Source organism: Megalopta genalis, chromosome 14 (genome assembly GCF_051020955.1).
Source record: "Megalopta genalis isolate 19385.01 chromosome 14, iyMegGena1_principal, whole genome shotgun sequence".
NCBI classification, from domain to species: Eukaryota; Metazoa; Arthropoda; class Insecta; order Hymenoptera; family Halictidae; genus Megalopta; species Megalopta genalis.
The window spans coordinates 2,323,784-2,349,867 of NC_135026.1; the positions used below are offsets into that span (position 1 = coordinate 2,323,784).

At 47.1% G+C, this 26,084-nt stretch overlaps 1 protein-coding gene across 5 annotated transcripts in view; it reads right to left on the minus strand.

The window, feature by feature from the left end:
- The window catches only part of LOC117225726 (uncharacterized), a 380,710-nt gene that overhangs the window by 208,813 nt on the left and 145,813 nt on the right, over positions 1–26,084 (minus strand). The window contains exon 3 of one of the 5 annotated variants that reach the window (XM_076526221.1): positions 1,999–2,075. The exons of the other annotated variants lie outside the window; for them this stretch is intronic. The gene's annotated coding sequence lies outside the window, so the exon portion shown is untranslated. The remainder of the gene's footprint in view (positions 1–1,998; positions 2,076–26,084) is intronic. 5 annotated transcript variants of the gene reach the window in all.

Here is a 26,084-nt window from a genome sequence, read left to right on the forward strand (position 1 = left end):
AATGGGCGCCGATATTTTCGAGTGGCCATAAAACGTCCTTCAAGTGGACCGACGGATTATTTTTAAAGTATTTAAAGAGAGAGCAAAGAAAAGTACAATAAATGCAACACACGCGTGTTGCAAGCGCGATCGGCTCGCGAAACCGGCCATTCGCAGAATACAGTAATGTCTCCCTAATTGACGCTTAGATTGTCCACATAAATGGACAATTTTGGAAGAGAAGATACGATTGTTCAAGCCTTGTGGCTCGTTTTTTATGGTTATCGATTGTCAACAACTATGAAAACGAGCTGCAAGGCTCGAACAATCGCATCTCCTCTTCCCAAATTGTCCATTTTTCTGCAGAATCTGAGCGTCAGTTAGGGAGACATTACTGAATTACCATGAATCACCATGGTTTCTTTTTCAACACTGACAACGACGAATCGTTTTAACGCTTGTACAATTGACGAGAACGCTAATAATTCTCGGCTTTATTTTTTAACTCCTTCAGAACTTATTTTTTAAATTTCTAATAGAAATAGTTGCATATATAATAGTTGCATCGAATCGCGTCACGTGGCCTCCGAATTGCCTCTAAATTGCCTCTAAATTTCCTCCGAATTGCCTTCAAATTTCTTCTAAATTTCCTCCGAATTGTCATCAAATTGCCTTCGAATCGTGTCATGTGGCCTCCGAATTGCCTTCAAATTGCCTCCGAATTGTCACCGAAATTGCCTTCGAATTGTGTCACGTGGCCTCCGAATTGCCACTGAATTGACTTCGAATTGTCTTCAACTTTCCTCCGAATTGCCTTCGAATTGTCTTCAACTTTCCTCCGAATTGCCTTCGAATTGTGTCACGTGGCCTCCGAATTGCCACTGAATTGACTTCGAATTGTCTTCAACTTTCCTCCGAATTGCCTTCGAATTGTGTCACGTGGCCTCCGAATTGCCTCCGAATTGACTCAGATTCGTAACTGTAAATCACAAACCGCAAGGCTCGAATAATCCCATCTCCTCTTCCCAAATTGTCCATTTTTGTGCAAAATCTGAGCGTCAGTTAGGGAGACATTACTGAATTACCATGAATCACCGTGATTTCTTTTTCAACATCGACAACGACGGATCGTTTTGACGCTTGTACAATTGACGAGAACGCTAATAATTCTCGGCTTTATTTTTTAACTCCTTCAGAACTTATTTTTGAAATTTCTAATAGAAATAGTTGCATCGCGGAGAAAAATAACCTTCGAATCGCGTCACGTGGCCTTCAAATTGCCTCCGAATTGTCTCCGAATTGCCTTCGAATTGTGTCACGTGGCCTCCGAATTGACTTCGAATTGCCTTCAACTTTCCTCCGAATTGCCATCGAATTGCCTTCGAATTGCCTTCAAATTGTCTTCGAATTGTCGACAGTTATAAAAACGAGCCGCAATTTGTCCATTTTTGTGCGCGATCTGAGCGTCAGTAAGGGAGACGTTACTGTACTCTGTTGAACGAACTCCATTGAAAATTATATCTTGTAATAACAGATGACTATATATCGGTGTCACGGAGCAAGCAAAAAGCATTTGTGGGTCGACAGATCGCAGCGCAACGGTGACCCGGGCATTGATATTTACACGTATTTCTGTCCGGTTGCATTACTGCCGTCACTCGGCACGGTCGTTACGAAATATTTAAACATTTTTTCTCGTTTTTAGATCCGTATGAATTAAACCCGCCGACGCGATAACCGTTCGAATGCGCGGCAGATAATAAAAACGTTATTCCCTGCAGCCGATAAATTCCGGGGAAAAAATAGCCGCGGTAAATGCGCGCGCGCGTGCGCGCGTCCGTGTGTAATATTTCAGGACGGCACACGTATCCCGTGATTAATACGAAGTTATTGCATATTCCAGCCACAAATTAACTAAGCGGTTGCCGCTCGCTAAAAATACATTCCCGCGAATCGGCGACGCCGCGGACCCGTGTCGCCGGATTTCGACCGAATTGGTGCAACAGCTCGACGACATACCTGAAATGCCTGCGACAGCGACGCCTCTCCGATCGAGATTCGCGGCGGGAACGCGGCGCCGGGGCCCGTGGACTCACCTGAAACAGAGGAGGAGGGGCGAGGTTAGTTCGATCGCGTCGAATCGATTTCGGGAGAAAATGATTTCGGGACGAAAATCACAATTTCTCATCAAAGCTCGCCAAAGCTTTATCAAAGCTCATCAATTTCCGACCAAAACGCCATTAACCCTTTGCACTCGAAGCAACTTTAACTCGAAATCTGAAATAGTTTCTTTGTCCTATAGTATTTTCATTTCGTGTAATTTACTGCATTTTATGCGTACGACTCGAGCAACAATTACACTTCGTAATGTTCTTTCTTTTAAATATAAACAACTTCGATAATGTTACAATTATTTTGAAACGTGATATAACGATGTTTGATGGCACACGCGAGTGTAAAGGGTTAATAACAATATATAAATATATTATTAACAATATAAAATATTAATATATATATTAATAACAATATAAAATATTATACGATTTCATAAAAACAATTGTTGTCTATTTTTTACGGAACGAAAACTTTTGCGCAGATTTTCATGAACATTTATTGTTTGTCGAATACCGAGTAACTGTTGTCCGAGAGATTTTTTCATTAATTTTGCCTCGGCGCCTGGAAATTCTCGTATATGCGCATACGTGGCTGCATATTTTGTTAAATAACTCCAAAAGCCGCAATTTTTCTCAAAAAGGGTTCATGCAATATCGAAACGTACTATTCGATGCACATATCGGAATAGCAATCCCAGGATATTTTCTGCCTTTTTTGTTTTTAAACTTTGTCCGAGGTTTAGGAAAATAAATCGAACTTGATTGTTTTATTTCGGGTCGATTATTATATCGCGAATCGTATCTCCTCTTCCCAAATTGTCCATTTCTGTAGACAATCTCAGCGTCAATTAGAGAGACATTACTGTATACGAATTTCACCCCCTTCCCCCGAACGCCCGTATATTCGTTACACGGAGCGACGCGGCGCGTGAAATTCACCCGGGCTTCCTTTTTCCCTCGCCCCTCGCCTCCCCCGCCGCCCTTTTCCGTAGGGCGGCCGCCGCACGAAAAATATTTGTCGACAGCGCGCGCCCCTATCCATCCCCGCCGCGCCGATCCAGACGGATCCACGCGAATATTCGCGGTCGAATATACGCCGGATGTTTAAACGATGACGTTCGGTTTAACGGACCGTTATCTGGACCCCCGGCGCGTTTATTTCGCGCAAATGAATGTAGCGCGGTTTCGCGAACAACGGTGATCTACGTATCCGCTGGTTAATTATCGCCCGGGAGCGCAGCGTTTCGCTACCAGAACCGCCGCACGGTGCAGAAAATTCGGAAAAGTCACCGTTTAAATAGTCGTGTCTAAGTCGAACGTTTAAATAATCGTATTTAAGTCGAACGTTTAAATAATCGTATCTCGGAACAGGACGATCGAAAAATTGAGCGGGAGATTTGTTTGAAATTCTCCGCAATTGATCGCGCACAAAAATGGACAAATTGCGGCTCGTTTTTATAACTGTCGAAAGTTGAAGGCAATTCGAAGTCAATTCGGAGGCAATTCGGAGGCCACGTGACACAATTTGAAGGCAATTCGGAGACAATTCGGAGGTAATTTGAAGGCAATTTGAAGGCAATTCAGAAGCAATTCGGAAGCCACATGACACGATTCGAAGGCAATTCGATGACAATTCGGAGGAAATTTAGAGGCAATTCTGAGGCAATTCGGAGGCCACGTGACACAATTCGAAGGCAATTCGATGACAATTCGGAGGAAAGTTGAAGTCAATTCGAAGGCAATTCGGTAGCAATTCGGAGAAAAGTTGAAGACAATTCGAAGTCAATTCGGAGGAAATTCGGTGGCAATTCGGAGGCCACGTGACACAATTCGAAAGCAATTTGGAGACAATTTGAAGGTAATTCGAAGGCAACTCGGAGGCCACATGACACGATTCGAAGGCAATTCGATGACAATTCGAAGGAAATTTAGAAGCAATTTGGAGGCAATTCGAAGGCAATTTGGAGGAAAGTTGAAGGCAATTAGAAATTAATTCGGAGGCAATTCGGAGACAGTTCGGTGGCAATTCGGAGACCACATGACACGATTCGAAGACAATTCTATGACAATTTGGAGGAAATTTAGTGGCAATTTGAAGGCAATTCGGAGGAAATTTAGAAGCAATTTGGAGGCAATTCGGAGGACACGTGACACAATTCGAAGGCAATTTGGAGACAATTTGAAGGTAATTCGAAGGCAATTCGATGACAATTCGAAGGAAATTTAGAGGCAATTTGGAGGCAATTCGAAGGCAATTTGGAGGAAAGTTAAAGGCAATTAGAAATTAATTCGGAGGCAATTCGGAGACAGTTCGGTGGCAATTCGGAGACCACATGACACGATTCGAAGACAATTCTATGACAATTTGGAGGAAATTTAGTGGCAATTTGAAGGCAATCCGGAGGGAATTTAGAAGCAATTTGGAGGCAATTCGGAGGACACGTGACGCAATTCGTAGGTTATTTTTCTTCGCGATGCAACTATTTCTATTAGAAATTTCAAAAATAAGTTCTGAAGAAGTTAATCCTCATCAATTGTACAAGCGTTAAAACGATCCGTCGTTGTCGGTGTTGAAAAAGAAACCACGGTGATTCATGGTAATTCAGTAATGTCTCCCTAACTGACGCTCAGGTTCTGCACAAAAATGGACAGTTTTGGAAGAGGTGATACGATTATTCGAGCTTATATTATTATACTTGTAAGATTACTATACTAAGATTATTATACTTGTTGTAAATTCGTAACTATAAAAACAAACCGCAAGGCACGAATAATCGCGTCTCCTCTTTCCAAATTGTCCATTTTTGTGGATAATCGGAGCGTCAATTAGAGAGACGTTACTGTACTTCGAAACTAATTCATTCTCGAGCCAGCACACCTAATTTGAAACGCGACTAGTGTATATTATTTTATAATAATGCCAACATTATTTGTCATTTTGCCATTATCGCCATTTATTTAACCCTTTGCAGTCGGAGACATTTTAACTGGAAATTCAAAATAGTTTCTTTGATTTCCATTTTTTATAACTTAATACACTCTATATGTATGAAATTGCATTTTGCTAGTCATACAAGTTACATTTTCAGGAAATTTTATATGTAAACCGAATTGATAATGTTAATATATAATAATAATAATTTATATTGTAATGCACACTTCGATAAAGAGGCGCAGCTAAAGATGTCTCCTAAAAATATTTTTATAAGATATCACTCATTTTCACTGGTTATGGCAGTTCTAGTGTTAAAGGAGATACAACGATTTATGTAAGAAAAACAGAATTTTGCTACTAACAAATATCACTTCGCCGAGCGTCAAACGCGCGACTACGACAATTATCGCGAAAAAAGTAGAATAAATCGTAAAAGTATCATAATTTAACCGTCGATTTTATCCATCTATCGACAAAAATAACCGAAGTAAAAAGCTGTAGAAACTGTAACAAATACGTCTACGTTGTTTAACCTGAAACAAATTTTCATCCAACACCTCGTTTTCTACAGTCCACGTGAAAATGTCGATTAAAAAAGATTGCGCGACCATCGATAAAGAAGAAAGAAAAAAGCGGGTTCAGCTCGGGGCAAAGATCAAGCTGAAGGGTTGTTTCGAACGCCGGGCTCCGCGGCAGGTATTGGAGACGGAAGGGTCGCGGATTCCGGCGAATTGTTTGTCTATGATAATTACCGGTTCTTACGGTACCCTAGATTTATGGCGGCGGCGGCGGTGCGAGCGGAACGAAGGTCGGGTCAAAGAGGAAGAGAAAAAAGCCGGGTCGGGTGCCGGGGATTGAATGTTGGCCGGCTATTAAGCATCCCTCGCGGCCGGTCCCGGCGCGCCTCGCCTCGCCTCGCCTCGCCGCGCCTCGCCGGCGCATATTAACACGGAACTTTTCACTTAAGTCGGTCCTTTATCGCCTCCTTAATCTCCGCGGTAGCGTGAATTAATGTAACACGAGTCGAATCCGCTCGCGGCGGTCGCGCGAGCTCGGAACGTTCCGCGCGCAGTTTCCTCGGCCGCGTAATCGAATAAAAGAAATTCCTGGCTCTCGTAATCTCGTTCGACGAGGAAACCTCGTCGCAGCAGCCTGCGCGCATTGTTCGCCGCGAGCGGCGCGCCGCGATTTCTACGGCAGAAAATTAGACGCGGCGCGACGCGGCGCGGCGCGGCGCGGATGAATCATGCAGGGCGATTCGTTTGTTCGCGGCGCTCGCTCACGCGAATGCCTCTTCGAGGAGATGGTAACAGGCCGCGACTGTCCATTAGCGATTTGACGTGCGCGCCGCGATATCCCGGCGTCATAATGTTAATTAAATTTTCATCGGCAACGTTCCGGCATCGCAAACAGCGCTCGCGGACCAGCGAAAATTCCCGTTCCGGGCGGACCGGCCGAACTTCGCCCCCGAATAGCGATATCGATCCGGCCGGATTAATTAAAAATAGCTCGTGGCTATTAAGCGGGCGCGTTTAGTTCGAGCGGCGGGACGTTGCGATAGACGAGCGGCTCGAAGCCGAATGTATCGTCAGGGCCGGCAGTTTTCTGATATTTCTTTGAAAATCGGCACACGATCGCGCCGACAGTCCGAAACTAATTGCTCCTCCGATGGTTCGTGACAGGACGCCGCGCCGGTGTCCTCGCTAAAACAGCCGAAATTTCCTGCAGGAACCGACTGTTTTCCGCTCGCGGCGCGGCGCGGCGTAAACTTCGCGGAGCCGAAGAATTGGTAGGTTTTCTGGGTCCCTGCGGAGGCGAACAATGGAGGGAAAAGAAGAAGAGGGAAACGCCGGGCGCCCGGGATGGAAATTTCATGAAAATTGGGGACGAGCGCCGCTGGGAGAAACAGCTTTTCCAGCGGATTACGTAAACGGGTAATTACCTGTTACGCCGACTTCGCTAATTACGAAACCGCGTGCCCTCGCATGGATCACCGTGATCCTTCGATCCAACGATCCATGGATCCTTGCGCAGGATCTCGGGGGGAAAACGAAGGACGAACCCTCGAATTAGGAATCAAATGTTGGAGTAAGATTATATAAAAATAATAAATTATTTCGAATACATGGGATTTGGAAACCTAAATATGGCTTCCTTTACTATATCTTTGTATTAATACCATTGTTATTATTATTATGATTATTATTTCTATTGTTATTGCCATTATTATTGTTATTGTTATTGTCATTGTTATCATCATCATCACCATTATTATCATTATTAGTATTATTATTATTATTATTGTCACCATTATGTTATTGTCATTGTTATCATCATCATCACCATTATTATCATTATTAGTATTATTATTATTATTATTATTATTGTCACGATTATTATTATTATAATCAACGTTAATTCTTCTTATTTTATGGAATAGAGAAAGTTAGGAGTACAATATTATTATTAATTATTGTTATTGCTAATGTTATTGCTATTATTGTTGTTACTGTCATTGTTATTGTAATTGTCATTATCATCGTCATTATTATTATTATTATTATTATTATTATTATTATTATTATTGTCACCATTACTATTATTATGGTCATCAAATATTGTTATAATCGTCATTGTCATCATCATCATCATCATCATCATCATCATCATCATCATTATTGTTATTATTATTATTATTATTATTATTATTATTATTATTATTATTATTGTCACAATTGCTATTATTATAATCACCGTTAATTCTTATTTTATGGAATAAAGGAAGTTACAACAACAATAAAAAAAATACAGATTATTTCTCGAATGATCGCGGCACGAAAAGAATGCACGGTGTTCGCGTGTCGGGACAATCAAGTTCTCGCGCGTGTAAACAGAGCGTTCGTAATTCGGATAAAAGAAATTGCCATGGTCGATGGCGATCTCTTTCCGTGCAGCCACGGCGGTTTATGAAATTCCGGGCACGGCGGTTTAATTCCGAGCGCGCGACAGAATTTCTTTCGGTAACGGTGACACTCCCCCCGTCCCCCCCCCCCCATTTTTGTGAAACGTCGGAGCAAACACTTGTTCCCGGAAAAACGCAGAACGTTTCCTCGCGGCCGGGTCGCCGAGAACCGGAGCGACGAGATTCCCCGGGGCGGCACCCGCGCGGCATTCTCGGCGGCTGTCGCGACACTCGCGAGCAACGCGAGCGCGAGACACCGCCGAAATGGAATTTTCATTTGAAAGCGGACATTTCCCTCTTTCCCTTTGTTTCTCGTCGCCTCCGCCGGTTTCGGTCTTTGTCCGCAGCCGCCGCTCGAGAGCCCTTTCATTCCGACGGCCCTCGCGCTCGCACGCGCCCGGAACAACCGCGGCTGCGTCTTCGTCGCGCGACCTGCGGCCGACGCGATTCGCGCGGTCGGCCGGTTTTCCGAAACCACGCCGTTTCACTTTCGCCGCGCGAATACGCGCGAGACTGTAACCGTTAGCGATCGATGCGAACGGTTGCGATGCGAAAATAATCGTCGAAAATATTCGAACGTCTCCAGCGACGAGTAACGGTTAGACAATAGAAAAAAGGAATAATCCTCGCAACAATATGCGACAAAAAGATTCGCAACTTGCCGAGCGTATCGCTTTCACATCCGCCTTCGAACTCTCTTAACCCTTTCGCTCCGATGGGCGTATATATACGCCCTCGAAGAATGACCATTCATATACGAAGAGGGTGTATATATATGCTCTGGAAAAGTGGGCGCGCAGGTACGAAGAGCGTATATATACGTTCATACCATATGTACTTTTATTTCATACTTTACACGAGATACTTTTGTTAATCGAGTATCTGGCAACGCTGCATGCCTTAACCCTTAAATGCATGATTTTTTGTTTTGAATTTTAAAAAATCGTTTTTTATAGGAATGTAGTCATATAGGTTACGTAAAAAATAAATAAAAAAATCTAGGTAATAATATTGAGTATTTATTTTGAAAAAAAGTTGTCTGTAGACTTTTGGCAACAATATGCGTTTATTACTAAAATTGTTGTAGACATAAACGAATAGTCATGTATTTATATTATCTATTAGTATAGGAATTTTCACATTATTTATAAATGAAATGCAGCAAAGCAATGGCGATTTTTGTTGTGACACAAAGCAACCTTGCATTTGATGCACTCAGTCCGTGAAAATCCTTTGCAACCTGGAAGTTATCACCCACCACATTCAAATGTCAAAAAACATCTAACTTACTCGCCAAAATTAATGTCAAGTCTTTTATTTCACACATGGTCTATTGTCTATTGTTATCAACGTGTGTTCGGAAACGCACATACTCAGGTTTTTGAATAAAATTAAGTGGAACTGGAATATTGACAATTGGCAACAATATGCATTTAAGGGTTAAACAATTAACTATCACGAAATATAACACTATTGACAAGACGATATTGTGTTTTATTCTAACGGTATACAGTTTCAGTCTTCTTTAGAACATTGCCAGCGACAGATATATACCAGCAATTTATAATAGTAGCGATTAAAAGGTTTACACGAATTTATAATTCTAAAATAATTTTGTTGGCCTAATTGTAATAATTCACGGGAAAATACTCAATTTTTGCCTTTGCGATGATATGTTGAGTTTTTAAGTATTTAATTTTGTTAGACCCATCATCAAATCATGGGGAAAAGAAAATTTAGGAGAATATTTTTCACGAGTGACAGTGAAAATACTGAAAGTGAAAATACCGATACTGAAAGCGTTTGCCATGCAAGACAAACAGTAACGTGCTTAAGATCACAAAAATCTGAATATATTTGGACTACGGAAAACTTGGAACCAGAAATACATTCCGTATTTCAGTGCCAACTACTCAATAATACGCTCCGTTCACAGCGATCACATTTTGACGCAAGCGCTAGGGTTAAAAAGCGAAAGGGTTAAAAACAAGCGCGCCGTTTGAAATTATATTTTTAATAACGTTATCTGGAGAACGGGGACAGACGTGAAAGTAATTATAAAGCGAAACGTCGCGTTATTCGAAATATTATATTTTTATATATTAATATAATATATATTAATATAATATATACTAATACAATATTATATTTTTATATATTAATATAATATATACTAATACAATATTATATTTTTATATATTAATATATTATATACTAATACAATATTATATTTTTATATATTAATATAATATATACTAATACAATATTATATTTTTATATATTAATATAATATATACTAATACAATATTATATTTTTATATATTAATATAATATATACTAATACAATATTATATTTTTATATATTAATATAATATCATATTTTTAAGCAGCATTGTTTCGAAGACGACGTCACGGCACGTAGATAAATACGAAATAAAATAACGCGTTACGATTTCGCGTAAATCGAACCGCGCAGCGCGGAGGTCATTGAATTCTTGGATCGGCGTGGCCGACGGGAGCGGACGGCGTAAAATGACGCGTAAAGAAAAGAACGGGTAACGCGAACAGCCCCCCCCCTTCCCCGAGGGGGGAGGACTAGGTCGAAAACTCGGGGTTCGCCGAGTCGAAAGAGAAATTATGGTAACGATCCCGGGGAACAATTTGCGCCGGACCGTTTCTGTTTCACCGCGCGGCCCGTCCGAAATAGCCCGGTCGTTCCACGTGGAAGCCACGACGGCCCGAATGAATATTTCACGAGACGCGACGACGAAATCTATGGAGAAATAACGTGTATTTTTAAACGGGCGCCACGCGCCGCGGGAAAGCTTAATAACACAACGGCGACGCCGGGGTATTGTTTGCCGACTGTTTTTCCGAGAGGATCGCGCAATTAAACGCGAGCGTGGAAAGCCGGGGCTCCGGATCTTTGTCCGTCGCGTTCATTCTTTTCGTTTGACGTCGGTTTCGGCCCGGCCGGAGAGCCATTGTCGTAGCGAAACGAGAGCGAAGGCCTCGGGAGCGCGCGCCCGCGCGCGCGCCAAGAGCACGCGATCGAAGAATCCGAGGCGATAAGCCGGCACCGTCGCGCGAATTCTCATGCAAATATCACGAGCCTCCCCTCTCCCCCACCGCGCCGTGCCCGATCATCCACGATTCATTGAAATTTATTCTTACTTCACCAACTGAGACCGATGTTCCTATGAATCGCCGAATCCGTACGCGATTTCGAGAATTATGGAAGCGAACGAAGATTCAAAGCCACGCGTTTCACACGAAAGTTATTTGATACGTTAATTACAACCACGCCTGTGCTCGCTTTTGAACGAGCTTCTTCGGTAACGACAGATGTCGCTCGATCCCGTGATTGTTCCCATGCCTGTGATCGCTTGTTAAAGCGATCTTAGCGATTATTTGGAATTAAAACTCATGCAGTTAATTTCCATCGAAATATTCCGTCGCGAAACGTAGAACCCGGATTGGACGAAAACGGGAGAAAATTCTAAGAGACACAGCGAGCGCACGGATTTCGAACGATGCGCCAATGCCGATTCGAAATTTTCGAGAACGGAGAGGTTAGCAGCACGCTGCGAGCACCGTCGCGCAATGTTTCAGAAATCGTACGACCGACTTTCCGCAGGAGCGGCTTCCGTTAACGAGGAAAATCGTTCCGGTAATTGTCGAAGAGGAAGGAGAACTTTCTTACCTCGACCGTTTCTCTCTCTCTCTCTCTCTCTCTCTCTCTCTCTCTCTCTCTTTGCTGCTGTGACAGCGCGCAGGAAAGTCGGTGCGAAGCGACGGCAACAAGTCGAGAAAAGACGGACAGCCCGCGCGACAGTCCCTCGGCTGGCAAGCTCCACGATAATCTCGGAGATTCGTATAATTCTCGTGCTAACGGGGATCGTAGTTATCGCGACACAGTTTCAAAAGGGAGAACTTTTTCTCGCTCGAAATATCGCCAGGCTGGAGACCCAATTACGGGACGAGCGATCCCGCGAGGAAGGCCGGGGAGAGTTTGTTTTTCCGGCGACGGAACTCGAAGGCCGAGTAAACGGGCGAACCTTCTCGTTCGAGAAAACTTTTTTAATGCTTCTGTCCTCTTTTCCCCCTCTCTCTCTCTCTCTCTCTCTCTCTCTCTGTGTGTGTGTGTGTGTGTGTGTTTGCTCGTCTCTTTTCCTCTATCTCTCACAGAACTACGTAGGAAATTTTCAATCGGCGGGGCAACGTCGATCCGTCCCGCGAAGTATTTGAAGTTAAATGTAGCTTGCGGTGAATTACGGTTCACAAACGTTTTCTTTGTTAGCAACAATGGATGTTATTTGTTGCACAAATCGGTGAAGCACCGAACTAACGTAATTAATGTTATCTGTCGCGAATAGAAATACATACAATCGGATAGACAGTTCTCTGCACTTCGCGATCGGTAGGTATAGTTCGCGCACTGATTATTACTAGCCGGGAAAAGTTAGGTTGCGTCGCTTGGTGGCTAGCGTCGTTTCCACTCTTTCTCGCAAGTGAAAATCTTCACCGCTTAACATACAGGGTGTCCCAAAAATGTCTCGCAATCCAAAAGTGACGGGTTCCTCAGGTCATTTGAAGCAACTTTTTCATTTACAAAAATTTTCTCCGAGGCGCCGTTAACGAGTTATTAACGAAAAACAGTGACCAATGAGAGGCGAGCTCAGCTGGCGCGAGGCGACCGAGCCAATGAGCGGAACTGGGCTTCGCGCACTGGTTGGCTGGGCCGCCTCGCGTCAGCCGTACTCGATTCTTATTGGTCACTGTTTGTTCGTTAATAACTCGTTAACGGTGCCTCGGAGAACATTTTTGTAAAGGAAGAAGTTGCTTCAAATGATGTGAGGAACCCGCCATTTGCGGATTGCGAGACATTTTTGGGACACTCTGAATAGGAGGCGTACTGTCAAGCGTCTTCGCCGCAGTCCGCCTTTACAGTGGGCTCGGTCAGTATCATAAAGATCCCTGACGCGGGCGGTTCGCTGTTCGCACATAGGTTGATCCGAACTTTTTTGGAACCCGCAAGGGTTTTATATTACATTTCAGGTGTCCCCTGGAATAAGAAGAACGGCGCGGCGGCTACCATCGGTGGAGTTTTAGGCGTATGTGTGTATGCGTAGGTTTGCAAGTATGGGTCATGCGGAATGATGATTGTAATGCGGTTATATCCTAGCGTTTAAGAACGAATAAAGCGGCGTGCAAGCGATGCGTGCAAGCAAATAAAACGGCGTTCAAGATAGCAAGAGGAGGTGTAGTGGAAAGTGAGTGAGTGAGTGCAGTGAGGAAGAGAAGAAGAGAGGAAGAAGAGGAAGAAGAGGAAGGAAGAATTAAATTGTACATAATATCGTAAAACTTTTGTATGAATAAAATAAAATTGTAAAAATTCATTCACACATAAAAAAATATATAAAATAACAAAAGAAATATAGAAAAACAAAATAAAAAAATTCACGTCAAAAATATACAAAAAAATAATAATATACAATCACATGAATAAATAAAATTAAGAACACGGTATCGATAAAGATACCATGCTCAATATAAAATTGTAAAAATTTGTATAAATAATGCGCGACTTGAACTTGTAGAAATATTGCAAAATCATATTAATATAATAAAATTGTAAAGTACAGTTTACAATAGATATGGCAAAGGGTGAACAGTTAACAGGCCAGCGAAATTCAATCAGTAGATATAATTAAAACTTGCAATAAAAATTCATTTACGAAAAACGACAATAATTAAAGTACAGACATCGAATTTCATATGAATGATGTAACGATAAAATAATTGATGACAAAGACGAATGCATAAAAATGTCAATGTCTTCTTATCTTGAAAGTAAATTCAAACATGGGTTTCGCAGAGGATTTTCCCGCGGTTCAGAACGAAACGACTCGGCATCGATAACGAATCGGACAGTGACGTAATTTCGCTCGGTGCCGGGGACTCCGGTGGATACGTTTGCAAGTCTCTCGGCCCGGCCCGGCCCGGTCCAGCGATCGAGCACGACGAAAACGACGCCGCGGAGGAACGTCGCTGGGATTGCCAAGCGCAGATTTATGTTCTCTCCGGAGGATTCTAATCTGATCCTTTTTTCGCGTCGCTATATCGAGCGGTGGTGGCCCGCGTGCTGCGGCAACACCGACTGCGTTGCTTCGTCAGCCGAACGGAGGAAGACGGGACTCGCCGAGAAGATGGCACGAAGTTACGGGCAAGGCGGTCCGAACGGATAGGAGGAGAGACGGAGGAAGAGAAAGAGAGAGTGTAGGACGATGGCAAAGACGTTCTCTCGCGTTGGATCTACCTGCAGATTATGGCCGACTGTACTCATGGTCAACCAGAAACGAAGCTCTCTCTCTCTCTCTTCGCTGGTCGGCGAAGCCTCTCTCCCTCCTCCTCCGCTCTCGATCCTCTTTCTCGATCTCTCCCCTCGAAATCATGACTTTTTTCCTGTCAATAATTGCCTTCGAATCGCGCCTATGTGATTTATTGTTACGACGAGAAATAGCGGGGCTACAAGGTAAATCGAATCGTGGCCCCCGAATCCTGTCACCTAGCCTCCGAATTGCCTTCAATTGCCTCCGAATTGCCTCCAAATTTCCTCTGAATTGCCATCGAATTGCCTTCGAATCGTGGCCTCCGAATTGCTTCTGAATTACCTCTGAATTGCCTTCGAATTGTCTTCGAATTGCCTTCGAGTCGCGTCACGTGCACATTCGAATTGCCTTCGAGTCGCGTCACGTGCACATTCGAATTGCCTTCGAATTGCCTTCGAGCCGCGTCACATAACATCTGAATTGCCTTCGAATTGCCTCTGAATTTAATTGCCTCCAAATTATCATCGAATTGCCTTTGAATTGAATTGCCAAATTGCCTTCGAATTGCCTCCGAATTAGCCCCCAAAATTGCCTTCGAATTGCCTTGGGATCATGTCACGTGGCCTCCTAATTGCCTTCGAATGGTTTTTCTGCCGATTGCTTCGAGTTTCCGTAAAAAAAACGAGCCGCGATGCTCGAAAAATCGCGTCTCACTATTCTCGGATCTACCGGTTTCGATTCCGATCTGCGCACATTTCTGGAAGAAACAGCCGCAGCTCGCAACGCTGGAATTCGCTGATTCACATTTGAAAGCATCGCGGACGTATAAAGTTTCAAAGGTAAATGACTCGAACGCGAGCCGATGTCTCGGAACTTTCGGCCGAGGATAAAGTAAATTTCGGCGATAAGATAAACACGATTCACGGGGCGACAAGGCGAACGCGCCTCGGTTCCCGCCGGATCTCGGTCTCTCGCGCCATACGTTCCCGCGGCACTTAGGAAAATGAACGGGCGATATTGTGCCGGTCCAACGTTAACGCGGTGATTCCGCAATATCTGGGAGAGCATCTTCCGGCGGAGAAGGACGAGGCGGGGCCGGGGAGCCCCGACGCAGCCGCCGCGCCGCGTCGGTGGTTTCTGTCCGGAGCGGCGAAATTGCCGGGGAACAACGCGGTAGTCGCGGTGAACTGCATCTGCGGTTTTACGGAATTGCTCGTGGATCGTTCGCGCAATGAAAAGTCCCAGCCGTAATCCCGTGAGAATCGTAATGCTTATTTGCGACAAATTGAGCGGCCACCGTGCGTTTCGAAGCGGTTTTAAAACGCGCGCCGCGCGCTCTCGTCTCGAAAGGTACTCTATTCATTGAGAATGAAACAGTATTAATCTAATTGCAACGCGCGGTCTTAAATTCGATTAACCCTTTGCACTCGAGCGGCGACTCTGAGACACCGCTAAAACTGTTACGCCACGTTTCAAGATAATTTTCATAATATCAAAGCTTAGGTATAAAGAATTGTTAAAAGTCTAACTATTGTACGAGTCACAAGGCTCAATTTCGTATGCATAAAATGCACTTTGTCATTAAAATGGAAATATCGTAAGTCAAAAAAGATAATCTAAATTTTCCAGTTAACATGGCTTCGAGAGCAAAGGGTTAACTCGTCTACCGTTTTAAACTCGACACAATCGTTTCCGTCGCGCGTAGTCCCACGTGCTTCGAAAATTGTACATCGGCCAAGTTTCCGGTGGGGGGAAAGGCGGGAACGAGCGTGTCGCGACCGATTTCTAAGCGAACGACGAGTCGAGCGACGAGTCCTCCGGGTTCAAGTGGGATTTCCGCTCGGCGGGGCGCGCCGGGATCCGAGCGAACGCGTTATATCCGCGTCGAAATGCAGTCGGTAACGCTCTTATCGGCCCGACGACTTCGTAATCGTCGCGTCGAGGAGTTCAAGGTCTTCGGAGAGGATTGCCAAGTGGTCGTACGTACCACTTGCCGGCGTTCCCGGCGTTCCCGACGCCAGGATCGCAGCTTCCGCCGGAAACGACGTTAAGCCGAGGGCTGCCGGTCGACATTGGAAATCGATCGTCGCGTCACGGCCGGACCGCCGCCGTTGGGACGTTGCTACGTCGGCGACGACGCGGTCGTCGGGCTCCGATTGCTCGGCGACGATGTCCGCTCTCCGTTAGATCGACGTCTCTCGCGTTACTCCCGACGCGGCGACGATTGCGCGAGTTTCGCAGTTTCGCGAATTCCGTCGATTTATATTGCGCGGCGCGCAGAGACTTTTTAATTATATATAATATATAAATATACAGGGTGTCCCAAAAATATCTCGCAATCCGGAAATAGCGGGTTCCTCAGATCAGTTGAAGCAACTTCTTCCTTTACAAAAATTTTCTCCGAGGCACCGTTGACGAGTTATCAACAAAACAACAGTGACCAATAAGAATCGAGTACGGCTGAAGCGAGGTGGCCCAGCCAACCAGCGCACGAAGCCCAGTTCCGCTCATTGGCTCGATCGCCTCGCGCCAGCTGAGCTCGCTTCTCATTGGTCACTGTTTTTCGTTAATAACTCGTTAACCGTGCCTCGGAGAAAATTTTTGTAAAGGAAGAAGTTGCTTCAAATGACCTGAGGAGCTCGCCACTTTCGGATTGCGAGACATTTTTGAGACACCCTGTATAATTTAATCTAACCGCGATATTTCTCACGATCAATTCTCAACGCCGACGGATAAACTATTTATCCGAACTCGCAAATGGTTTTCCAGGATGATACGGCGACTGTGCCAAACACGGTTTCAACGAAGAAATTAATCCTCCGCGCTTCGTTCCCGGTCCAAAATGTCCGTTTCCTAATCGTTTCTTGCTCGGTCCCGGAAACAATGAACCCGCGAAAAATCGCCGAGCGTCTCTGCATTCGAGCGCAACTAGCTACGATTTGTCATCGGCAACGAAACAATGCGCGAAAGTCCGGCTTTAAAAAGATACCAAGTTCTCGGGATCGACGTCTGCGCGGCGTAAAACCGCGGACAAAGGCGTCTCCGCGGACAATGGAGGATTAACGGTGAAATTCGTAAAATCGTAAACACGGGAGCATGATTCCGTTCGAGGGCGATCTCTCCGGCATAATCGCGCGCAAAGCCCGATACGCCGGCTACGTTCGGCGAGAATTATCGGAAAAAGAAGCGCGCCGGTCCCGGGGCCCGTGACACGCGCGCCGGTTGCGTAACAAAGCGTAATTTCACAGTTGTCGCGGCGAAGCCGGCCGGCGTGTTCCCAGCCAATTAGCCTTCCGTCGGATTAATCCGGTTCGATCGCGTCTCCCCGGAACTCGGCCGGCGCGGCGTCCGCGCGGCTCTCGCGCGAAATTGACTCGCGACGACGGGAACGTCGACGTTGCCCGTCGTCTCCGCGGACTCGAATCGATAGGGTATATTCTGTGAGCCTGTTCCGTTCGTGTAATCGCGGGACGATCCTCTGCGCGGCAGGGATATCGTGTGTCTCGCACGCGTGTGCGCTGTGCACACACAAACACACACAGACACGGGTGTCGTCGACTCGAGTTATCGGCCGGCGATAATGGAGGCGCATTATCTCTCGTTACTTTGCCACGGTTGTTATTCGCCCTCGCGTATCTGGGTCGGTCATTGTTGCTCGGTGTACCCGCGTTTCCACCTTGTCCGTTCCGGCGATCAACCGACCGACCCGAGCCCCGCGGTTCCGGATTTCACCGAAAATCCCGGACGAGATGAACTTTTGAATCTTGGGCCGGGTGTCCCGGTTTCCGAGACTGTACCCAATTCCCGTGCCCTCGGATTTTTGAAAGGTATAGAAACGGAACAGTTTCACGAATAAATTGTTGTCTCTCCCAAAATCTTAGAATATAGATCGTCAATTTAGACACCGTGTCACAAAATGATTGCACTTCCTGGAAATGGGAGATTCCTGAGGCGATTTGAAGCAACTTTTTCCTTAGCGAAAATGCGATTCGAGGCTCCGTTTACGAGTTATCAACGAAAAACGCTGACCAATCGGAGAGCGAGCGCGGCCGGCGCTGCGTTGCTGCGGCCAATGCCGCGTAGCGCCGGCCGTACGACTCAGCGGCAGTGGTCGCGAGGGCGTGGCACCAGCCGCGCGCGATCTCTCATTGGTCAGCGTTTTTCGTCGATAACTCCTAAACGAAGCCGCGGGTCGCATTTTCGCAAAGGAAATAATTGCTTCAAATGACCCCAGGAACCTCTTGTTCCCCGGAAATACCATAATTTTAGGACAGCCTGTATACAAAACTTTTCTTTTTCTACACGTATCCGTGTCGATCGCGTCTGTCGCGCTATCGGCCAAGTTTCGTGGCCCGTTTAGATGCGGTTTAGCTTAGGTATATATTTAGCGGCATTTGTGGAGCGGATGCTGTCGTTGGCCCGAGTCCAGCGGCGGCCGCTGCCGCGAGACGAGAGACGAGAGAGAGAGTGAGAGAGAGAAAGAGAGAGAGAGAGAGAGAGTGTGAGGTCCTCTCTCCGTCCCACAGATTCACAGTTCCACCTTCCGTTTCCCTTTGTCACGGCCCGAGCTGCCCTCCGTGCCCCCTGGATTCGATGCCCCGCGGATCCACCGCCCTCCGCGCGCCCGTCCATTGTCCAGCGTCTCTCTAACTCCTCCGCCCACGCGAAACCTAAGTGCTAACGGACGGAGATAATGCTTTTATCCGACGCGCACGTGTTCGCCTTTTCTGCCTTCGACGCTCCGTGTTCTCGCACCGATCGCGCCGCGACGCCGGAGACACCGTTCGATGACGATTGTTACGCGGCGGAACCTCTCGCACGTGATTGCCGGAACGCGGACCTTCTCCGTCGATGGGCGTAGCGGTAGATCGTGTCGCAATAGACGGTCGAATGCGGTAAATTCTTCCGAATCGTCCCGTGGCTTCGAGACGAAAATAATAACCGCGAGAATTATCGAGTCTTATCAAATTCGCTTCCTAAATTGAATCCATTTTTGTTTCCAAGCTAAGCGTCGATTACGGAGAATTTACTGTAATTATTGCAATTGACATAAGCGAATCGAATACGATTTTGCAGTTCGAGTATTTGAAAAAAGACATCGGCGACCTCCGGCGAACAGGATTCCCGATTTCCCCGCGTTTGGTAACCGGACGGTTTTCCATCGGCGGAGAAATCGCGTCGCCTAAAACCGGCGACAGTTCCACGAGCTTTTAGCTCGTAAATCGTCGCGCGCGACTTTCACTTTCTCACTTTGGTGGCAAAGGATTTTCTCACGTCTCAATATTCGCATTCTATAAATCTCTTAATCAGCGTTTCCGCGGCCGGCCAGTTCTTCCATTCGCCGTATCGCGGACAAGGAATGCGAGATTGCGTCGGGTGTCCCGGCCTCGGCAACACACGCTCGTCGCGCGACGTTGAAGGAGAGGGAACACGGGCGTCGTTAATGTCCCCTTGCATCATTCCCGAGCGCAAGGAAGAACGGCGCGTCGCGATATATCGATGCCGTTGAACCGGTCGAAATGCGATCGACGCGAAATCTCCGACGATCGATCGCGGGTCCTAAAATAAATATCTGCGAGCAGCAAATGAACCTGCACGGTTAAGAATCTCCTTCGAAAGTGCTCTTTAACCCTTTCGCGGGCGCAATATGAATTCTCAAGAATTCAATTCGATAAGAATTTTCAACGGTGGTCCAAAATGGTGGTTCAAATGCTAAAAGGCAATTCGAAAGCAATTCGGAGGCAATTCGAAGGCAATTCAAGAGATAATTCAAAAGATGAAAAGATTCGATTCAACATGAAAAGATTCGAAGACAATTCGGAAGCAATTCAGAGGTAATTCGAAGGCAATTCAGAGACAATTCAAAGGCAATTCGAAGGCAATTCGATGGCAATTTAGAGGAAAGTGGAAGGCAATTTGGAGACAATTGAAGGCAATTCGGAGACCACGTGGCACGATTCGAAGGCAATTCTGAGACAATTCGAAAGCATTCAGAAGCAATTCGGAGGCAATTCGAAGGCAATTCGAAAGCAATTCGGAGGCAATTCAAAGACAATTTGGAAGCAATTCGGATGCCACATGACACGATTCGAAGGCAATTCGATGGCAAGTCAGAGGAAAGTTGAAGGCAATTTGAAGGCAATTTGGAGGCAATTTGGAGGCAATTTGGAAGTCAAGTGCCACGACTCAAAGGCAATTCAGAGGCCACGTGTCACGATTATACGGAGACCGGTCACGCGTCTTACGGCTCCGCGGTTTCTCGACGTAGCAGCAAATTGCATAGGCATGGGACCGGCACAGGGAAATTCACAGGAACCCGAAATTTGGCATTTCCGGGAGAAATATTCTTCGAGCGTTCTGTTTCCCCTTTGTTAGCCGGAAGATAGGGCACGAGGATCCTATTAGACGAAGCTCCGATACACGGAGGTCTGGTTACAGGCTTCCATAGTCAAAGCTCGAGCTGTAATGGCGCAATAGTACCTCGTTCGGTTACTTAATGCTGCCGGAGCCTCGACGTTGCCCGGTCAAGGAATAACTGCCGCCGGTTACCGAACGGACTTAGTTCGACGACTTCGGACATCGCGGCGTCTGTCGGCTGTCTATTTCAGTGGATTAAACTCGCTCGGATAATTCCGACCCCGGATGGTACAATAGAGAGAGAGAGAGAGAAAGAGAGCTCGGAAATAAACTCTAGCTCCTCGAACGACATTCGAGGTTCGCTCCTCGTTCGTCACAAACCGAAGTTTATTAAAATATAAAAATCGTAAAATTTATTATACCGTATTATGCTATACATTGATTTATATTTAGGGTATAGAATATACGATCATCGGATTCGACCGATTCGCGCTAGGCGACGACCGCGTAAACGGCGCCTTAGAGTCGCCGCTCGAGTGCGAAGGGTTAAATACGCCGAGACGCGCTTTATTTTCAACGCGTTATTTCCCCGAAAGCAACGACGCGACACCCGGATCCTCGAGGTGTGCCCGCAGGGCCCGGAGAGTTACAGGGCGCACCGCACAGCCGGTCGCATCGGTTCGCGCTTACTCAGCGGCCGGCTACTCGGGCGTTCGTTAGGCCGCTCGGCCCCTCGTAGCGTCGCGGTTCATTGCTTCCCGCTAACCAGTGTTACCCGGCATGCCCGCGTTTCGTCCTCCATTACCGTCCTCTCCTATCTTCCCGTTAACGACCGCCGCGCCGCTCCGTGCCGTCGCCCCTCGCCGCGGCGGCGGCCCGTTCTCCTCGCCCTTCGAACCTTTTTCCGCATTCGAAGTGAAATCGGGCACGCCTTCCGCCACGCTCGCGCCTCGCCTCCTTTTTAGCCCGTTAACGACTTCGCCGGCGAACGGCTTCGTTACGCCGTGACCTCTGCTCCCGTCGAGCTCGCGAGACGTCGCCGGGAAACGTCGCGGGTCTTCCGAGCTCGCTGTCGCTCGAAACTTTTTCCGAACGGAACGAAATTGGATTCGCTGGGCCGGCGATACCCGTTCCATTAGCGATCGCGGTTTTATTAATTTGCCGGCGCCGTGCTCGCGAGTAAAACGCGAGCTTTATCTCTCGATCGGACTCGCCGACGCTCGAGCCTGTTATCGGCCGAGGCGAAAGGAACTGGTCGCTCTCGGCAGACGGTTTCCGAGATACAGAAATCGGCTCCGCGTCGAGCAGCAATGGCCGCGTTTCGTAATCGCCGGGCATTAATCATCGGCTCGAGAGAGAAAGAGAGAGAGAGAAAATGCCGCCGCGCCGGCCGGTTTCGAACGCGTCCGCGAGGCCGACGGGTTGTTTCGCGGTCGTTGGTATTTCGGCGATGTCTACCTGTTCTTTCTCTTGCCCAGAGAGAGAGAGAGAGAGAGAGAGAGAGAGAGCCCGCTGCTCGGCTGTTTACGCAATAAAAATAGAGAGACCCTTCCTCTCGCTGGTAATGAACTTTCCGCGACCTCGGCGCAGACTCGTTTGCTGGTATTCGTCGGAATTGGATGACGGGGGAACTTGGAAATGAAGTTTCTGACGTCGATTTATGCTGTTAGAATAATCGGAAAATCGGACAATTGGACGAGCCGGGATGGACCAAGGTCGAGAAACCATAGTCTGAAGTTCAAAGCTTATCTTAACCCTTTTATGGGCACTGGGAATTATGCTTCTCACCCAATTTTAGCGTTTTGGACCATCCTCCGAATTGCCATCGAATTGCCTCTGAATTGCCTTCGAATCGTGTCACGTGGCCTCTGAATTGTCTCCGAATTACTTTCGAATTACCTCCAAATTGCTTCTGAATTGCTTCCGAATTGCCTTCGAATTGCTTTCGAATTGTCTCCGAATTGTCTTCGAATTACCTCCAAATTTCCTCTGAATTGCCGTCGAATTGCCTTCGAATCGTGTCACGTGGCCTCTGAATTTTCTCCAAATTGCCTTCGAATTGTCTCTAAATTGTCTTTGAATTGCCTTCGAATTGCCTTCGAATCGTGTCACGTGGCCTGCGAATTGCCTTCAATTGCCTCCAAATTGCCTTCAACTTTCCTCTGAATTGCTATCGAATTGCCTTCGAATTGCCACCGAATTGTCTTCGAATTGCCTTCAAATCGTGTCACGTGGCCTCCGAATTGCCATCGAATTGCCTTCGAATCGTGGCAAAAAATTATAATAAAAAAGTTAAGTCAAACTTAACTCATATCATCGCCCATTCACATTCGATCACCGAACATTTCTAGGCGAAATTCCTGTACCGAAACGGAAAATCAGACTTCCCGATCGGTAGAAAAAGCGTTCCCGGCGCAGGTGCAAGCGATTCGCGGACAGCGACGAGCTCGGAAATGGTCGGCGTAAACAAGTAAAGGATGACGCGCGGCTGGCAGGGTAGCGAGCCGACCGGGAGGACGGCAGCCAGCAGCAGCGCACACGGCCGAGCGCGATCCAACCGGCAGGCTAGCAGCGCTCGCTCCAATTCCCGCCTCGAATCAGCTATTAATATCGCGGGCTCGTCGCAAATCAAGCCGGACGTAAAGTATGCCTGGAATGGTCGGCTGATTCTCCTCGGCTTCCCGTCCTCCAGCCGCTCGAGCCCCGCTGCGCCTGCTCTCCCACACTCGCGGCCGCGGCGGCCAGTTAATCATCGACATTCTTCCGACTTTTCTAGCCGCGCCGAAATTTTCGAGCAATTCGCTCGCGGGGTCAGAAACATCTCGGAATTTTTCGCAGACTCGATAACGATCCTCCGTGGAGCATTCGCGGTTCCCGGGGTCCGACACCAAAAATTCTCAAATTCCCTTTCATCTCGGCGCAGGTATTTCTCCCACAAACCGGAGAACGTTTTTCCCTTCGCGAGAACCTTCGAGGCATCGTCGACGAGTCGCGATCGAAACTTTGCACCTGAGAAAAATCTCTTCAGGAATAATCTTCGCATTTTCGCGTTATTCGATTCGTCTATGTTCGATAAATCGTCGAATAATACAGGGGGTCCCAAAAATGTCACGCAATCCGAAAGTAGGGGATTCGTGAGGTCATTTAAAGCAACTTTTTCCTTAGCGAAAATACAATCCACGGCTTCGTTTACGAGTTATTAACGAAAAACAGCGACCAATCAGAGGCGAGATCATTTGGCGCGAGACGGCCGAGCCAATGAGCGGAACTGGGCTCCGTGCACTCGTTGGCTGGGCCGCCGCGCGCCAGCCGAGCTCGCCTCTTATTGGTCAGTGTTTTTCGTTAATAACTCGTAAACGAAGCCTCGGAGAAAATTTTCGCAAAGGAAAAAGTTGCTTCAACTGACCTTAGGAATCTCCCATTTCTGGATTACGAGACATTTTCGGCACACCCTGTAGAAGTCTTCTGCACGTTTAATTTCATATAAATATAAATAAAAATCATCATACTAAATGGAAATAGTGTAGATTGAAACGAATATCTTCATTTTGTGTGCCCTTCTCGAGTGCAAAGGGTTAAGACGTCCCGAAACCTTCGCTCGATCTCGTCGGATCCGGCGTCGAGGGATCGAGAGGCGTCATGCATTGGCGTCTCCGTCTCCATGTGCCACCCACGAGCTCGGCGAACCGCGTTCGAGCCGCGTCGCGTCGCGCCGGCGGCTGTGTGCCACAGACCCGCTGGCTGACCAGTTCGAGGATAAGCGCCGGCTCGGCTCTCTATGATTTGTCGTTACGTCTACGACCGACTTCTGAGTTCCGTTTCCCCTTCTGCGACGCTGGCTGGCTTGGCCGGCTGGCCAGCAGACTGGTCGAACTTCTCTCCGCCGTTCCTCCGCCTGTCCCGCGACTTTTCACCGTGAAATTACGCTCGCTAGCGTCGACGAACTCTCCGCCGCGATGGAATCTCGTCGTAACAGTACTCTGTCCCCTCTCTACGGGCGCGACGCTGTAACGGGGGGGAGGGAGAGAGCGGATTTATCGGGACACCGGTATGCGACGGCTGGAATGCTCGATCTTGCGGCAGGTGCAAACGAGAAATTCGAGCGACGCGCAAAGCACGCCGGATAAATAATTAAGAAATCGACGACGAGATAGAAACTCGATTATTTGGCCCGCGAGCTTTGGCTGTTACGCGGACCTGTCACACCGTGGGTGAAGTATGTATCCAAAATGGAGTCAGTGGGTTTAAAAGCAGAGGCTTTGGCCTTTAAAATGAACTCGGGCAGACCGTCGTGCGATTATTTTTGTCGAAGTTACAGCAGTTCGAAGATCGACCAGTTTGCGGTCGAATTCGATGCTCCGATTTTTGGACCAGTGTTCTTTTATTGTAGCATGTTCGCGGTTCTACAGGCTGTGCCAAAAGTCACTCGCAAGGGGTTCCCGAGGTCATTTGGAGTAACTTTTTCCTTTGGAAAAATGTTCTCCGACGCGTAGTTAACGAGTTATCCGGGAACAAACGCGCAGGTCCCGCCCACGGACGACTTCGCTCCGCCCACGCTCTCTAATTAGTCAGCGTTTTTCGTTGATATCTCGTAAACGAGGCCACGGAGCGCATTTTCGCAAAGGAAAAAGTTGCTTCAAATCGCCTTAGGAATCATTCTTTTCCGAGTGTTAATATAATTATAGGACATTCTTTATTATTAGGTGTGTGCATTGGAAATGACGGATTTTTAAGGGAAGAAAACCGTTTACTTATTCAAAAAAACGAGGAACACGTTGCGGGGGTGCGTTAACACGCCCCATCGAGGCGTTTTTAAATACTTTTCGGCAATTATAGCAACCTGCGATCGAGCATTGCCATGCCGGAGGAAAATCGGAAAATCGCGCGCGCGGCGTTTTCCGTAATCGCAGCCACGAACGGGGAACGCGATACGTACATTCGTTTGTGCTCTAGAGCCGAGCGATCGAACACAAAGCGGTGGAGAATTTTGGAGGGGCGGGAGAGATCGTGGAAGCGGTCGGCGAGAGGCGTATCTCTTGTCGCGACGCGGCGCGGCTCGGCTCGGCGCGTTTACCCGTAGCGAAGCAAATTACACGAATGAGACGAAATCAATGTTTGGCCTGGGAAGAGCGGAGTGTCTATCGATTTCCGTAGCACGCGACGGATTCGCTTCTAAAAGGGCCGACGCGGCGGATTGGCCGCGTTCCAACGATTTCCCGGCACGATTCCTACGGTGAATCGCCTCGCCTCGCCTCGCCTCGCCTCGCCTCGCCTCGCCGCGCCGTGATACACGGAACGCTTTCGATACGTGTCTCAACTAATGTTGGCATTACCGGGAAACGCGAGCATCGCGGACGCAACGGGCCGCGATATAAATTCCGCGCACGCTCCGCCGCGAGTCGAGG